This window comes from Coenobita brevimanus, chromosome 79 (assembly GCF_032717465.1).
Source record: "Coenobita brevimanus isolate Jiangsu-jjx chromosome 79, ASM3271746v2, whole genome shotgun sequence".
Classification (NCBI taxonomy): domain Eukaryota; kingdom Metazoa; phylum Arthropoda; class Malacostraca; order Decapoda; family Coenobitidae; genus Coenobita; species Coenobita brevimanus.
In genome coordinates, this window is record NC_137032.1 from 4,237,501 (window position 1) to 4,254,719 (window position 17,219).

A 17,219-nucleotide genomic window follows, 5' to 3' on the forward strand; every position below is an offset into this window, starting at 1 on the left:
ATAATCACATTAATACTTCCTCCTTGATCTCCTTCCCTTCTCCTTTCATCCCTTATACTCTTCTTTTCCTCTCCCCTCTAGTTTTTCTTAATTGTCTCTTTTTCCTTACAATTTCCCTCCCTTTCTCCGTTTCTCTTTCGTTTTTCAGTCTTTCTCCCTATCATTCTTTCAATCATTCTACTCTCTCTCTCTCTCTCTCTCTCTCTCTCTCTCTCTCTCTCTCTCTCTCTCTTTCCACCATTTCACCTTCATTCTCCCACAGTCTTCATTCCTATTCGCTTACTTTCTATCAACTGTCCTCTCGTCTCCTTCGCTTTCCCTCTCATTTTCCCTCTCCTCTCCACATCTCTCCCTCACTCCACCCTTCCCTCTTTCCTCCACCATTTGTCCTTCTCTCCCTCGCCTTCTCCTCCTCCGCCACCACCACGATCACCATCACTTTCCCCTCCCTCTCCACCTCATCTTTTCTCCCGCTCGTCTCCCTCCCTATCCAGTCGCCACCTCTCCATCTTTTCACCATCCCCTCCCTCCTTCCACCCTTCTTTCCTCCACTCTCCCTCTCTCCCTCCACCACAACCACCATCGCCACTCACCCCTCCCTCTCCACCTCTCCTTCCCTCTTCAGTCTCGACCTCTTCTTCTTTCCTCCATCCCCTCCCTCCTTCCATCCTTCTTTCCTCCACTCTCCCTCTCTCCCTCCACCACAACCACCATCGCCACTCACCCCTCCCTCTCCACCTCTCCTTCCCTCTTCAGTCTCGACCTCTTCTTCTTTCCTCCATCCCCTCCCTCCTTCCATCCTTCTTTCCTCCACTCTCCCTTTCTCCCTCCACCACAACCACCACCGCCACTCACCCCTCCCTCTCCACCTCTCCTTCCCTCTTCAGTCTCGATCTCTTCTTCTTTCCTCCATCTCCTCCCTCCTTCCATCCTTCTTTCCTCCACTCTCCCTCTCTCCCTCCACCACCACTCCCTCCCTCGGTTAATCAAGAGGTGAAAACTCTAATTAGGGAATAAGGTTTTCTTCTTCCTATCGACAAAGAGCCAATCACGGGAGGCCATTTTTTCCTGAGTCTGTCTTCTTTCCTCTTTTCCCCTCTATGTTGCTTCCGCTTCGATGCTCGCTTCTCTCTCTCTCTCTCTCTCTCTCTCTCTCTCTCTCTCTCTCTCTCAAACTTCCGCATGTAGAAATTAATTTATTAGTTAAACAGTAACGAAGAAGCACATACAAGTGACCAAAACATCTGAAGGATCCTAATTCTCTCTCTCTCTCTCTCTCTCTCTCTCTCTCTCTCTCTCTCTCTCTCTCTCATGGAGGGCGATGACATTCAGAGAAACTGAACCACACATTTCATATCGCCAAGTGACCGCACCAGATATCTCCTGACCGTTTTTTGGGAGAGAGAGAGAGAGAGAGAGAGAGAGAGAGAGAGAGAGAGAGAGAGAGAGAGAGAGAGAGAGAGAGGCACACAGACAGACTGAGACAGAGTGAGAGTAAGATGAGCAGACAGACAGAGGCAGGCAGGAGAGAGATAGTGATAAACAGACAGACAGACAGACAGACAGGCACAGACAGACAGACAAACAGAGACTAACGCAGGACTGTGTGGGGGTGAGGTTATTATGGAGGAGGAGAAGAAGACCGAGTACAAGGAGGAAGAAGTGAAGCGTGGAGGAGTATATGAGGGAGAGATGCTGGTTTGAGACAGCTGGGATGAGAGAGGGAGAGAGGGGGGGGGGAAGGGGAGAAGCCCATATTCTCATCAGTTAGGCAAGCTCCCTAGCACTTCTTCCTAAGCGATTTATTTTCTATTTGCACCTTACTACCCTCTTCTGTGTCATTTAAATCATTCAAATGCCACCATACTCAATATAAATAACATACAAATTGATATTAACCAGCCATAGCCAAAAATAAATCACAAAGGAAGATGTGTTAAGGTCATAGACTAAGGTGCAGACATGAGATAGGCAGACATCTTGAAGCAGGAAAGTAGTGTGAGATGGCAAGGAGAAGGAGAGGCAGACCGCGGACTTGATGGAGGAAGAGAGGGAGATCGAGGACGAGGTGGAGGTGGAAATGGGATGTGTATGAGGTGTATATGAGGGAGGGTGGCATGGTGTGTAGTGCTAGGGGGAGCTTTAATGAGTAGGGATGAAAATAACTGGGTGCCGTTTTGTCGAAGTCAGTCTTCAGAGATACTGCATAATAGATTAACAGACAAGTGGATGGATAGATAGATAGATAGACAGATAGAGAGATGGATGGATATATAGGTTGATAGATAGATTCAAGGATAGATAAACTGAATGAAAAAGAAAGAAAAAGATGGATATAGATAGATAGATGGATAGACAGATACACATGGATAGACAGATGGATAAGTAAAAAGGTAGGTTGATGGGTATTTACGTAGGTAGATAGGTAGGTAGGTAGACAGACAGACAGACACATAGACAGACAGACAGAAACAGACACAGGCAGAGACACAGACAGACAGACAAACAGAGAATTTCATATTTTACCTCTTGATTTTTCCCAGTATTTTTGGGACAATTTTGGTGTGGCATCGAAAGTGACAAATGACAGGTATAATTCTTCCCCCTTTATACGGGTCGTTTGAGGTGCTGTGTGTGTGTGTGTGTGTGTGTGTGTGTGTGTGTGAGAGAGAGAGAGAGAGAGAGAGAGAGAGAGAGAGAGAGAGAGAGAGAGAGAGAGAGAGAGAGAGAGAGAGAGAGAGAGAGAGAGAGAGAGAGAGAGAGAGAGAGAGAGAGAGAGAGAGAGAAAGAGAGAGGGGGGGAGGAAATGGCTCGAGTATCAGACCAGGAATGAAGTTTGGATGAGGCAAGCTAAAAAATAAAAATAAAAAGCTCAGTTTCAGATGCCATTGATTGAGTGTATTCCCTTGGTCTTAGGAGGCTATGTAGTACCTCTTTTAGTGATATACAGGGTTGTCCATATATAACACCTCTCTTCCACTTAGCTAGGTGTTGTTTTGTGTGTTGCGGGAACGGCTCAGTCAGTAGACGATTTTTTGTGTGTTGCGGGATTTAGTCAGCGTTGTCAATGTCTGCCCAGTCTTATTTTTTCATTCCCCACTCTCACTGCCAAATTCATGCCCACACCAGCAGACACGGCTCTCCACTGTAGAGCATAAGACGCTACCTGTCTCTCGTGTAGCGCTATTTATGTACCATCCCGTATTTCACTTGACTGACGAACAGTTGGCTATAATTTACAAGAGTCACGTGCGCTCTCGGCTGGAATATTGCTTATGCATGTTGGAGTGGATGTGGAGAGGTTGCCTTAAAACAACTGGACAAAATTCAGAACAAAACTGTAAGAATTATTAATAACCCTTCCTTTACAAATGAACTACCTCTCCTACAAGTAAAAAGGAATGTTGCCTCCCTTGCATTATTTTACAGATAGTTTTATGGCAAATGCCCAGACGAAGCTGCATGCATTGTGCCACCTCTTCATGCATTCCCCAGCGCTATACGGCCATCTGGTAGCGCTCATGACTGGACCGTCACACTGCCATATTGCAGAACTTTCGCCTATCAGAAAAATCTTTTATTTCCAGAACTGCATCTCTTTGGAACTCGCTTCCCCAGAGTGGTTTCCCCCCAAACTTCAACCTACAGTAGTTCAGGTCCAACTGTTAGATTTTTTTTTTTTTTTAATGAATGAAGGACACCTGTAATCTGGTGTACGGATTATTTTTGTTATTTAATTTGTTTTCCCTTCCTCTGTTCATCTTCTGTTAAAAAATAGTTATTTATCTATTTACTGCACAAACAAACAATTACAACATTACTTAGCTAAAGATTAACCCTTTTGCAGTAAGAAGGTTAGGAGTCACCAGGTCCCCTCTTGAGAAAATGAACTTGCTCTCACTCCTATTGTCCCTCCTTCCCTTCCATCCAGCCTCTCTCCCATCCTGCCTCTCTCCCTCCCCCCTCCCTCCCTCCTCCCTCGCTCCCTCCATCATACCTCCTTCCTTCCTCCTCAATTTCCTCCTGTCCGCCTCCCCTCTCCTTCATATCTCCCTGTCTCGGGTTTTTTCCCTCCCCTCCTCGTCTTCCTTGTTACTTTTTCCTCTTATCGTGTTCGCCATTTTCCCTTCACCATATTTATTCTCCCTTCACTATATCCCTTTATTTTTAGCCTCTTCAATACGATGTCGCTTTATTTCTAGTCTCTCTCTTCCTTTACTTTATCTTCTTCAGTACGATGATGCTTTATTTCCATTCTCTCTCTTCCTTTACTTTATTTCTTCAGTACGATGATGCTTTATTTCTATTCTCTCTTTATATTATAAAGAGAGTACCACGACTTTTTATTTCCATTCCCTATTCCTTTACTTTAGCCTCTTCAGTCCGATGATGCTTTATTTCTAGCCCCTCTTCCTTTACTTTAGTCTTTTCAGCACGATGACCCTTTATTTCTAGCCTCCTCCTTTATTTTAGCCTCTTCAGTATGTTGATTCATTTTTTCTCTCTCTCTTCCTTTATTACACCTTATTACGATTATCCAGATCTCGTTTTCTCTTTAATTCTTTATCCTCTTCAGTGCGATGACGCTTTTTCTCTCTCTCCTGGCTCCTTTATTTTAGTTTATTCAGTACGATAAGGCAGTATCTTTTTTTTTGCTAGTCACGAAGAAGTGCGGTGGGAAGGATATGGAGCTGTATTAAGGTCTTTTTCTCCCACTGAGCTGCTAGGGGAGGAAATTCTGGACCAAGTTAGTGTGAAAGGAGTATAGACATGTCTTTCCCTTAGGCCTTAGGGAAGAGTTAGAGCAATGAGATTAGTTTTTAGCCAAGAATTAGTTCATTAAGATTAATTTTGGAAGAGAGTGAGTTCATTGAGATTAGAGTTTAGAGAAGTGAGTTACGTGAGATTAGTTTCAGAGTTAGTTCACTGATTTTAGTTCTAGAGTTACTTCATTGAGATTAGTTATTAGAAGAGTGAGCTAAGTGAGATTAGTTTTTAGAAAATAGTTCATCGAGATTAGTTTTAGAAAAGAGTGAGTTCAATGGTATTAGTTTTAGAAGATTAGCTTTTAAAAGAGTGAGTTAAGTGAGATTCGTGTTAGAAAAGATTTAGCTCACTGAGATTAGTTTTTACAAAATATTTAGTTTTTCGAGATTAGTTTAAATAGTGTAACTGTTTGGATTTTTTTTCACATTTAAATAAAACCATGAAGGGTTGACCTGAATTTTGTTGTCACTGTTATTATTATTGTTGTTTTTGTGGTGGTGGTGGTGGTGGTCCCAGGGTCGGCTAAACGTGATCCTCATGGGCTGCAGGCTAAAATATTCCCATTTCCCCCAATCAACCATCCTCCTTTCAGGGCTTGGGGGGAGGGTGGAAGGATGAGTCTATAACCGGGCAGATAAGTTCCCGGTTATATCAGTGCTACCACGTGAAGGTGTCTTTTTAAAAATGCTTCACTTATGTAACACCAAATTTCGTTCAATGCAAGGAAGGGATTGTTTAGAATAATACTATAGTCCTTTTACCTTAACTTGGCCTAGAATTTTGTCCTGTTGGAGCTGATTTTACGAACTTCATTGGAATAAGAGTGCGCCATGGCTCCATATCTTTTACATGGCACTTCTTCGTGACTAGCATCATATTCCAGTGTTAATCTCTGACTGCAACCCAGCGCTCAAGGTGGAGAGATAGCAATTTTAGGCCAAGTAGAGTAAAAAGAGTATAGTCCTTTGTTAACATTTCTTTCGTCTCAACACAGTCACATGCGATTTGCCTCAGTATCATGGCTAAGCATAGAATTAACTGAGGATGCGACTAAAATCCTTTCAGTAAATAGATTTTCGATAATTTATAAAACGTTACTTATTGGAACGTTGAATTTTAGTCCAGTTTTTACTACTTACAGAAAACTGCATCCAGAAAAATAATCCCTGTAATAATGAAGTTAAAGAAAGCAATATCCAACCGACCCATTTCGAAAAATCACTCCTAATCAGAATAAAATCGTCTGGAGAGGGCAAGAAATCAGTCTAAAGAATTTTATTGGAACTGAATGGACTGCTTCATGGTAGGAATAACTCTAAATTATATTCCAGCTAAACCCAAGTAATTTTTAGAGTGAGTCATAGAAGCCTGAGGACCCCGTAGGTATTAGCCCTTTCATGATCGGACAACTCTAGTATTCAATTCCAGTTTACCCCAGACGATTTTATTCAGCCGAGAGGGAGTCATAGGAGCCTGGGAGTTTACTGGGTGTTTCTTCTTATGTCTCCCATATTTATTTCTGCTTCTCATTTTCTTTCCCTCTTCTTATCACTCTCTTCTTATCGATTTTCTCTCTCTCTCTCTCTCTCTCTCTCTCTCTCTCTCTCTCTCAGCAATTAATTATTTAGTAAATGAATAATTAAAAAGTGTAATAATATAACCATATGCATGAATTAGGCCAAAGGAATATTAGGTCTAGCTTGGTCGCACATTACTTGGTAGTTCTTAAAATAAATAAATAAATAAATGTATAAGCAAGCAGGTTTATGCATAAGTAAACGCTCAGAAAAGGTTGAGTACTGACCCGTATTCTCGTCCCCCTAACACCTCTTCCTATGCGATTTATTTTGCTTATTACACCATGCCGTTACTTAAATAATTCTAATATCATCATACTCTGCACTAATAACTTCCAGGATGATACTAGCCAGCCATTTCCAAAACTAAATAGGTAAAGAAGAGGTGTTAGGGAGCTTTCTTAAATTAGGATACGAGCCATCAACTCCTACACCCCTTCATAACAAGTACCATGTTTTGTTCTTGCTGTTCAAAGGTTTATTTCATATTTCGAGAGTGACTTAACACTTCTTGGCCTAATCCGGTTGAAGTACCTTAATCCACTCGACCACCAGGCGTCTATCTTATTATATGGTTACCACCCAACGTGATAAATGGAACCCAGGATTACGGGAAACCATTTTGTCCCTCAGTGTAGAATCAGCTCAAGGAAGCACTGCATTGAGTGAGTGGATGGAGGTGTTACTTTATACCACAGTTCGTGCTGATAGATAGATAGATAGACAGATAGATAGATATCCTATTATAAACGTAACTGCAATATTGGGTGATAAAAAAAATCCCTTCAAAATACCCGGAAAGAAAGTAGGGCAGCCGAAACTATTACTGTTGACTTGTGCATTGTTTTGTAAGAGCAGTTAAATCTCTCTCTCTCTCTCTCTCTCTCTCTACTTATACCTCCCTTCCTGCCTGCCTCATAAAACATAACAGCATCGTCAAAATTCACTTCGCTCGCCGGCCTACTTTATTTCGTCCACGATGCGGGAGATTTTTGGCTTTTTTCTGTTTTTTTTCTCTCTCGTCTTTTTTTTTTTTTTTTTGAGCCATTGCTACTTTCTTTCTCATCTATTTTCTTCTAATTGCTTTCGTTTTTCTTCTCCTCGGTCTGTCCTATTTTTTTTCATTTTTTTGTCTTTGTGTTTGCATCTGCTCCTCGCTTGCCCTTTCGTTGTTATTGTTATTAGTGTTATTACTATCTTTGCTGCTACTACTACTACTACTACTACTACTACTACTTATTATTATTATTATTATGATCGGGATATGTTTACTAGCGTTATTTTATTTTATTTTATTGCACCTTCCAACATACGTAGTCTATTAGTGTTAGAAAGGAGTATTGGTAGTAAAGGCTATTGTTCGTATTCTTGTAGGTTAAGGAAGCTCCCTAGCACCTCTTCATTTGCGATTTATTTTTGGATACGGCTAGTTAATATCAATTTATATGATATTTATGCTGAATATGCTGGTATTTCATTGATTTAAATGATACAAGAGAGGATGATAAGGAGTAATAAGTAAACTAAATCGCTTAGGAAAAGGTGTTAGGGAGTTTCCTCAACCAACGAGAATACGGGTTATAGAGTCAGCAGGAATAAGCATAAAGAGACGTCGTAGTGAAGGGGTAACTTGAGACCGGTTCCCTGACTACAAACTTACCTCTCTCTCTCTCTCTCTCTCTCTCTCTCTCTCTCTCTCTCTCACACACACACACACACACACACACACACACACACACACACACACACACACACACACACACACACACACACACACACACACACACACACACACACACACACACACACACACACACACACACACACAGAAGAAAAAAAATAGCCGAAAATAATAAGAAAATGGCAAAAAATCTCACTGTAAACAAGAGATTAATGAAGACGATCCTTTGCCTCTTCTCTTTAACAGGATCGTCCAAAAATCGTCCAGCTGTAGCAGAAATAAAATATATAAAAATCGTCGCAATAAATGAGTTCAAGGCGATATTTTCCAACCCCTTCATTACCACAGGCCTCCCTTAAGCTGAATAAAATCGTCTGGTGTCAGCAAGAATAGAGTATCAGAAGGTCTTTTTACTCTGAAAAATAAGAGAGTAATAGAGGCTGCAAAACAGTGAGATAAGAGAGAGAGAGAGAGAGAGAGAGAGGTGCGGAGGTGGGGGAGATGAGCGAAGAGAAAGACAGCGTGAGAGAGAGAGTAATGAGTGATTGCCTAGAGAAAGAGAGAAAGGAGGGAAAATCAGTGTATATCAAAGACAAGAGGAAGATGAACAAGATGACAGAAAATAAAAAGAAATCCTTAGAAGAGGGAGACACAAAGATTTTTTAAAAAGAGGTAATAATTAAAGAAAAGAGGAAAAAAAGACTCAATAAATAGGAAATAGGGACAAGGAATACAGAGAAATGGTAAAATAAAGAAAAAGTTGAAATAAAGAGGAAGGAAGAGGAGGGATTTTCTGGCCTGTCCTGTCCTCTCAATGGAATGTGTTTTATGTGGCAGGTTGAGAGAGAGAGAGAGAGAGAGAGAGAGGAGGGGGGTACGAAAATTAATGCAAAATGGAAAAGGAATGAATAAAAGGGATGCAAATGTACATTAGGAAGGGCAGAGTGAGAAAAAAAAATGTGAGAAAAAAGATGAAGAGGGAAAAAAGAGAGAATAAAGTTAGTTGCAAAATATAATTAGGAAGAAATGGAAAAGAGAATGACAGAAAAGAGAAAAAGAGAGAAGGGAGTAGGAGGATGAGGAAAGAAGGTAAAGATAGCAGGAAATATAGAAAGAAATGTGAAAGAAAAAGGAAAGTGAGGAAAGAGCTGGAAGAAAGGAGGAGAGTTAGGATACGCAAAAGAAACAGCAGTTAATGTAGAGAAGACAGGAGGAAAAGGAGGAAAAGTGAGGAAAAGAATCGAGTGAATCCCCCAAGCTAGGACTAGTGGATCATACAGCTCATCAAGGCAACGAGAGATCTTTGGAGAGGCCGCTACACCTCTCACCAAAAATACGCTTCCCTGGGGCGGGCTCGAAATGCCAATCCTAGGGTCGTGAGGAGCGAGCGCTACCACTGGGCTACTATGGCCCCCTGAGAAAAAGAATGAGGGAGGGCGGAGAAAGTCTGAGGGTTAGGTAACGGGAGGATAATGACGACATCAAACAAGACAATGGATATCTTTGATAGTCGCACCCACCCGTCCAGTATTTCTGCTCCTTCTGGCCGTCTCAGTAGAGCTAATCGTCCAGTGCTCTTCCCTGCCCCTCTTCGTCATATTTTCGGCTGTTCAGGAACGACGAAGGTACGCGGTCGACTGGCACCCTTGTAATTTTTGTTTCTCTGGGTGTATGAGTGTACTTACAGTGTATATGTATGTATGTATGTGTATGTATGTATGTATGTATGTGTATGTATGTATGTATGTACAGTATGTATGTATACCGGTATATGTATGTACGTATGTATGTATGTGTATGTATGTATGTATGTACAGTATGTATGTATACCGGTATATGTATGTACGTATGTATTTGTACGTACGTATGTATGTATGTATGTACAGTATGTATCTATGTATCTATGTATGTATTTATGTATGAATGAATGTATGTATGTATGTATGTAATGTATGGATGGATGGACGTGTGTGTGTGTGTGTGTGTGTGTGTGTGTGTGTGTGTGTGTGTGTCTTTGTTTACCTTTCTCCTCTATTTTACTCTTTCCTGTTTTTTCTCTATTTTTTTCCTCGTCCATTTTTCTTTCCTCTCTTTTTCTTCTGTTTTCCTCTTTTTTGGTCTGTTTTATCCCTATGCATTAATTTTCCTTATCTTTTTCTTTTCTGTCTTTTTTCTTCCTCTTCATTTATTTTCATATCATTCCTTTACATTTATTATTTCATTATTTCCTCTTTATTTTCACACATTCTCGCCCTGTATATTATAACAAATTCCGTTTTTTTCACTCTGTATCATCCCGTTTTTCATCCCCTTTTGTTTTTCTTTTCCTGTTTTTCCTTCCTTCCCCTCAGCCTTTCCCCTTTCACCCTCGACCATTCTTTCCCCTCCCTTGTTTTTTTTTCCCCTCGTCCTGTTTTCCCTCTTTCACTCTCAGACTTTCTTTTGACCTCCTTTCAATCCTCCTTCTCAGTCTGGTGTGTGTGTGTGTGTGTGTGTGTGTGTGTGTGTGTGTGTGTGTGTGTGTGTGTGTGTGTGTGTGTGTGTGTGTGTGTGTGTGTGTGTGTGTGTGTGTGTGAATTATATAATGACTTCCTAAACTGAAAGCTTACTACCTATCTATTTTCCTTTTAATCTACTAACTACTGAAATAACTAACTTAAAAGTTATACACGTTTCTGTTAGCGATAAATCAGGATAAGGTACGCAGGGGCACTGGATTTTTTTTCTTTGCAATCAGTCGTCGTACTGTATGTAGCTTTAATGATTTCGAAGCACCTCTTCCTTAGCGATTCCACACTTCACATTTCATTATCCCTTTGTATGTCGATTATGCAAGTATACTGACATGTAAACGAAATCATGAAAATACTAGAAAGCACTCAGAGAGAACATACCTCCGCTAATGCCATTGTCATTACAAAGGATCCGGAACCGGATCCGTGGAGTTACTGTGCGGAATACATAGGATCCGGATCCGCCCCCAAATTTAATCAATTGTTCCTTGACCCATGACCCACTCTTCCACAAAATTACATTGGAATTCATTAAGAACTTTTGGAGATATTACACACAGGATCCGGATCCGGATCCGGATCCACCCCAAAATAATATTATAATCTATTCTTTCTTGGCCCATGGCCCACTCTTCCACCAAATTTCATTGAACTTCATTACCGGTAAGAACTTTTGGAGATATTGTCTGGACCAACAGACAGACAGACAAACACAGGTGATTACATAACCTCCTCCACCTTCGTTGCCGGAGGTAATAAAGGAATGCTAAAGTGTAATGGGCGAGTAAAATCGTCTGACAATACGAAAAAATCGGGAAAACAATATCCTGATGCTAAAAAGGGTTAATTGAGATTCCTCGCCCTTCGTCACTTTTTTTTTTTTTTTTTTTTTCTGGCAGACCAAAAAATCTACACGAATACAAAAGCCATCGTTGTGCTGAAAGGCGTAGGATTTAATTCCACATTCTGTCATAAAACAGACAGTAGATCCAAAGGTTAATTAGCGCAGGATATAATCAAGAAAAAAATATCTGAAATAGAGTTAGCACCAAGAAAAATGCACCAATTAAGATTCAATTTAAAAACATTTGAAAAGTGTAGGATTGAGAAAAAAAAATCCTTTCGTTAAAATGACTGTCAAAAAATAAGCATACAAATAATAGCTAGTGTTTTGAGGCGTGCAAATAAACACTAAAAGTTTGAAAAGTTTAAGTATTTAATTTTTAGAGGCCTACAAATTTTAGGATATTAATGTTTTATAATAATTTTTGTCAACCCGCCGAAGTTGAGGGCTTGGTGCGAATATAGTCTCATGAAAATATGTTTGATTTCCAAATATGTTGTCTGTGTAATTATTTCCCTATCAAGGGCATAGGGGTCTGGGGTTAGGCTATTTAGTGCATATATTTAAGGCGAGGAACCAGTGGCTGTTCCCTGAGTGGCATTATGTGAGCTATAAACCCCAGCAATTCCTTCTAATGTTAATCCTTATGGGACATGTTTGGTTGAAGAGCCTCAGTCCTCTAAGTCGCCAGTAGGTTACATCTTTCCACTAAGCCCAGTATGAGTGTTCCTTGGTAACATGAAATAATCTGGCATGCCACTAAATGCTGTGGGTGGATAGTGGGAGTCCCAACCTACCACTTCCACCTACAGTCAACAAAACACCATCATCCACTCACTCGATGTGGTGCTGCCTATTTCTTCTCTAGCTTTCATCATTCTTTTTTTCTGTGTCTGCGAATTTCCCCAATTCCTCCTGTCACTGTTATTACGCTTTTTTCCACTTCAATTGCCTCAGGGTGCTATTAACGTTTTTTATAATCCAGAAAATATAATAGAAAAAAAAAACATACGAGTATTACTTTTTTTACGTGAAGAAATTAATTGCACAAAACCTACATGTGTTCCATAATGGGCACGTTAAGATATAATGCTCAGTTTTTTGCTGCCCAGATTTTCTAATTTGTAAATATCCCACAAACACAATCTACAGTAGCAACTCTTCTCGAGACATTAAAGATCCACATTTTCTCTTGACACACCCACGTTCCTCATTTCCTATCCTAATTTGCATGTAGACGAGCTATTATTATCTTTTTTCAGTTTTCGAAAATTTGGGAAATATTCTGATCTGTTGGTTGATGACAAAAGGGAAAAGGTTAAAGTTCTTACATGACCCCTGATAATAAAACACCTCTGAATCAGTGGCTGGGTCTTGTTTGTCGCCCAGTTTCTTTTTCCTGCCATATTTATTTTGTCACCCTTCCTATTCCCTCCCTCTATATTCTGTCACCCTCCCTACCCCTCCCTAATTATTCTCTCACCCTCCCAATATCTCCCTCCATATTGTCTCCTTCCCTACCCCTCCCTATATATTCCTTCATCCACCCTGCCCCAATCTGAATCTGCATATATTCTCACGCTCCATACATATTTTTTTTTCATCCTTCCTACCCCTCCCTATATATTCTGTTATCCTCTCAGTCCCTCCTTTCATATTTTATTACCCCTGGCACAAATCCTCTCGCCCTTCTAGCTTTTCCCCTTCAACTCACCAGACATTTTTCGTAGCTTTAACTTACCACTTCATACCTTCGTCCCTGCTGTCCTTCCTCCTGCTCCTCCCTCACTCATCCCTGCATGTCTTCTCTTCCTCCCTCCTGCCCTGCTAACCATCCTGCCTACCACCTTACAGGATACTTACCTACCACCTTGAACTGTATGTACGGGCTCCAAAATTTATGTTTCTGACACACCTTCTCTCACTCTCCCTATCACTGTCCCTCACCCTCCTCCGCCACCCCCAAATCACTCACCTTGCACCTCACTTCGGCACTAATACGAAACACCTTTGTTATGATACGCGAGGGATATTACATTCAGAACTGGTATTAAGGCGTACTGAGGGTGCTGTTACGGAGTGTTAGTTGGACTTAAATTGAGGAAATGTTATGGGCATGGTGGTAACTAATTCAGATGTAAATTGTTCCCTGCAATTACTGTGACCTAACTTCCGATTACATAACCCCTAACCCACCGCGCTGTCTACTCCACCACCACCTCCATTCCTCTCTCTCTCTCTCTCTCTCTCTCTCTCTCTCTCTCTCTCTCTCTCTCTCTCCCTCTCTCTCTCTCTCTCTCTCTCTCTCTCTCTCTCTCTCTCTCTCTCTCTGTTTATATCAGTCTCACACACTGTATGTATCTTTCTACTAAATCTATCTATTCATCTATTGATCGATTTATCAGTCTGTCAGTCGATCTACTTGCCTACCTACCTACCTATGTATCTAGCTAGCTAGCTAGCTGGATAACTAATGTTCTCTCAGTAGCGCTGAGGCCCTGGGTTGAACTTAGTTCAATCATTTCAGACGGGAGTGACTAGTCGCTCTTCCCAGAGTGGCATTGTCAGTGTGGCATTATCAGTAAGCCCCGGTCACTCCGATGTAATCTCTTTTTTGTCAAATATCCAGTGCAGCAAAGCCCTTGAAGAAAGACAGAGTGTTAGTGACGATAACTCTTCACTAGCCTCTTCAGTACGATAACATCTTTATTCCAACCTTATATTTTTTACTGCCAGATAATTACCACAGTGTCTAAAGCAGTGCACAAGTTAGATAGTCTCAGGTGTTCCACTTCAGTTCCAGATGGTTTTATTTAGTGCAGGACAGATCCCACGTAGTAAAGGGGTTCACTGTTTATATCTCTGCCTTCCTTGTTTTTCTTCCATTCAGCGAGCCTTCCATCATTCCTGCCAACCATCCTGCCTACCTGCCAACCATCTTGCCTGCCTACCATCCTGCCTGCCTGCTTACCATCCTTCCTGCCTACCATCCTGCCTGCGTTTCTGCTTCTGAATACCTGTTTTTCTTCCTTGCCTGTCCGTATTCAACTTTCCTGCCTTCCTGTTTGTTTACCTTCTCTCACTCTCTCTCTTCCCCCACCGCTGCATCTATCTATCTATCTATCTGTCTATCTATCTATAACCATCTTTCCCTGACGCTGCATCCCGTGAGGAGTACTTTCAATAGCAGAACCCAAGATATTTCAAGCCCTATTTAATAATGATTCAGTTTCGCCCTTTCCATCCCATCCCACCCATACCCTTTCTTCCCATTACACTCTCCCATCCATCCCCCTCCCCATCTACACCCTACCGTGTCCTCTCCTCCCCATTCCATTTTTCATTCCATTTCTCCCTTCCAGTTCCATTTTTCACTCCATTATTCCCCTCCCTATACCATTTTCCCCCCATTCCTTCTCCCCTAACCCATTTTTCACCCCATTCCTTCTCCCCTATCCCATTTTTCTCCCCATTCTTCCCCTCCCTTTTCAGTTGTTGTTCCCAATCCTCCCCTCCCCATTCCCAGCCTTCTCCCACTGTCCCCCTTTCTGTCCCCTTCTTTACCCACATACTGAATATCTCACTTCATCCATTTTCCCTCCTCTTCTCCTCCCCTTTCCCCTCCTCTTCTCCTCCCCTTTCCCCTCCTCTTCTCCTCCCCTTTCCCCTCTCCTCCCCCCCTTCCTCAACATTCTCCTCTCCCTCTCCTTCTCCTCCCCCCTCCTTCCTTACTAAACCCTTCCCCGACTGACGACCACCCCTCCCCCTCCCTTCCTCCTCCCCTCTCCCCACTCTCTCCCCTCCTTCCCTCCCCTCTCCACCCCTTCTCCTCTCCTCACTAAACCCGCCCCCCACTGATGTCCACCCCTACCTCTTCTTCTCTCCTTCCCCTCTCCCTCCCCCCTCCCCACTAAACCTGTCCCCTCCTGACATCCTCTCTCTCTCTCTCTACACTTTATTGTCTAGCCGGCCTGTCCTGTCGCCTCCTGTCCTCCTACGCCTTTTATAACCAGGTGAAACTGGCAGAAAGGTGGCCTCAGAGTTACCAATTTTCTTACGCCCACATTCTTAAAACTGAGTACCCCAAGGTGTTAGATGATTTGAGTTATTCTTCTTTCTCCTTCCTTCCTTTTCTCCCTCCATGCCTCTCTCCTTTAGCCTCTCCCTTCCTTCTACCTTCCCTGTTCTCCTTCCCTCCCTCCCTCATTCTCTCCCTCCCTCCATCCTTCACTCTTCTCCCCCCCTCCTTCCCAAAGTCTCTCCCTTCCTCTGTCTCTCCCTCCCTCCCTCTCTCCTTTAGTTTCTTCCTCCCTCCTACCATCCCTGTTCTCCCCCCACCTCCCAAAGTCTCTCCCTCCCTCCCTTCCTTCCTCCAGTGGAGCAAACGGAGCTAGGGCCTGATTGACTGCTGCCTACCTTAAAAGCGCCAGGCAAGGCTGCTGCACCACCCCTAAACATCCACACTGTGCAGTGTGTAGCTTCCACGTTATGTCCACAGACTTCCCATTAACTCAATGTAACCGGTTTATAATGTCATGCCGTAACTAGTATTTTATTTGTTTACTTTCTCTTTCAGGTTACTCTATCGGGTAGCTTATAGATAAAGTATTATAGAATGTGACTTTTCCTTCCCAGTGTTTCCTATAAAATTTCCATGTCAGTTTTTCCATGCTGCATGGTGGTTTTTCTCACTTTTTCCTTGAGGGTTTGGTGGTGGGGGGAGCCTTCTTGCTTTCCTATCCTTATCCTTCAACATGTAGAGTTAGATCTTGTAGTCATAGCTTTCTCTAACAAGCAGCCTCGAAAGGACCATAAGGTCTGTTGCTGTTTGCTTTCCTGTGTAATCCTGTGTGTAATCCTTTAGTTTCTTCCTCCCTCCTACCATCACTGTTCTCCTCCCCTCCCTCCCTCAGTTCCTCCCTCCCTCCCTCAGTCTCTCCCTCCCTCCCCCCTTCCTCCCTCCCTCTCTCCCTCCCTCCCACCTCCTCCCTCCCTCTTGTCTACCTGGCTGTCAGCTGTTTACCTGGTTTAATGAGACAATCAAGGTGAAGTTCAGTATTGTTTGATGAGGTGGCGGGTGAGGGGAGATAAGAGGGGAGGGCAAGGGAGGAAAAAAGGAGAAAATTGGACAAAGTTAGAGGGAAAAGGGAAAAAATCGATTGAAAGTTGGGGGAAGAGGGGAAAAATGGAGGGAAAGGGAGCAATTGAAGGGAAAGTTGGAGGGAAATGGGGAAATATGGAGGGAAGTTGGAGGGAGAAAGGGAAATATGGAGGGATATTGGAGGGAAAGAGGGAAATTTGGAGGGAAAAATGGAAAATGGAGGGAAAGAGGGAAATTTGGAGGGAAAAATGGAAAATGGAGGGTAAGTTGGAGGGAAAAAGAGAAAAATGGAGGCAAAGTTGGAGGGGAAAAAGGTAAAAATGGAGGGAAAGTTGGAGGGAATATTTGAAGGAGTGTTGGAGGGAAAAGGGAAAAATGGAGGGAAAGTTGGAGGGAAAGGGGGGAAAATGGAAGGAAAGTTGGAGGGAAAGGGGGGAAAATGGAGGGAAAACTGGAGGAAAATGGGGAAAAATGGAGGGAAAATTGGAGAGTAATGGGGAAAATGGAGAGAAAAATGAGGTCGATGGGAGAGGAAAAGAGGAAATTTTGGAAGAAAATGGAAGGGAAAAAGGGAACGTGAGGGGAAAATGTAGGATGTGAAGGGGAATAGGCGAGATTTGAGGAGAAAGAAAATAATGAGAGAGGGAGAGAGAGAGAGAGAGAGAGAGAGAGAGAGAGAGAGAGAGAGAGGGTGGGAGCTTTGACAATCTTTTTTTTTTTCTTAACTGATGGATGT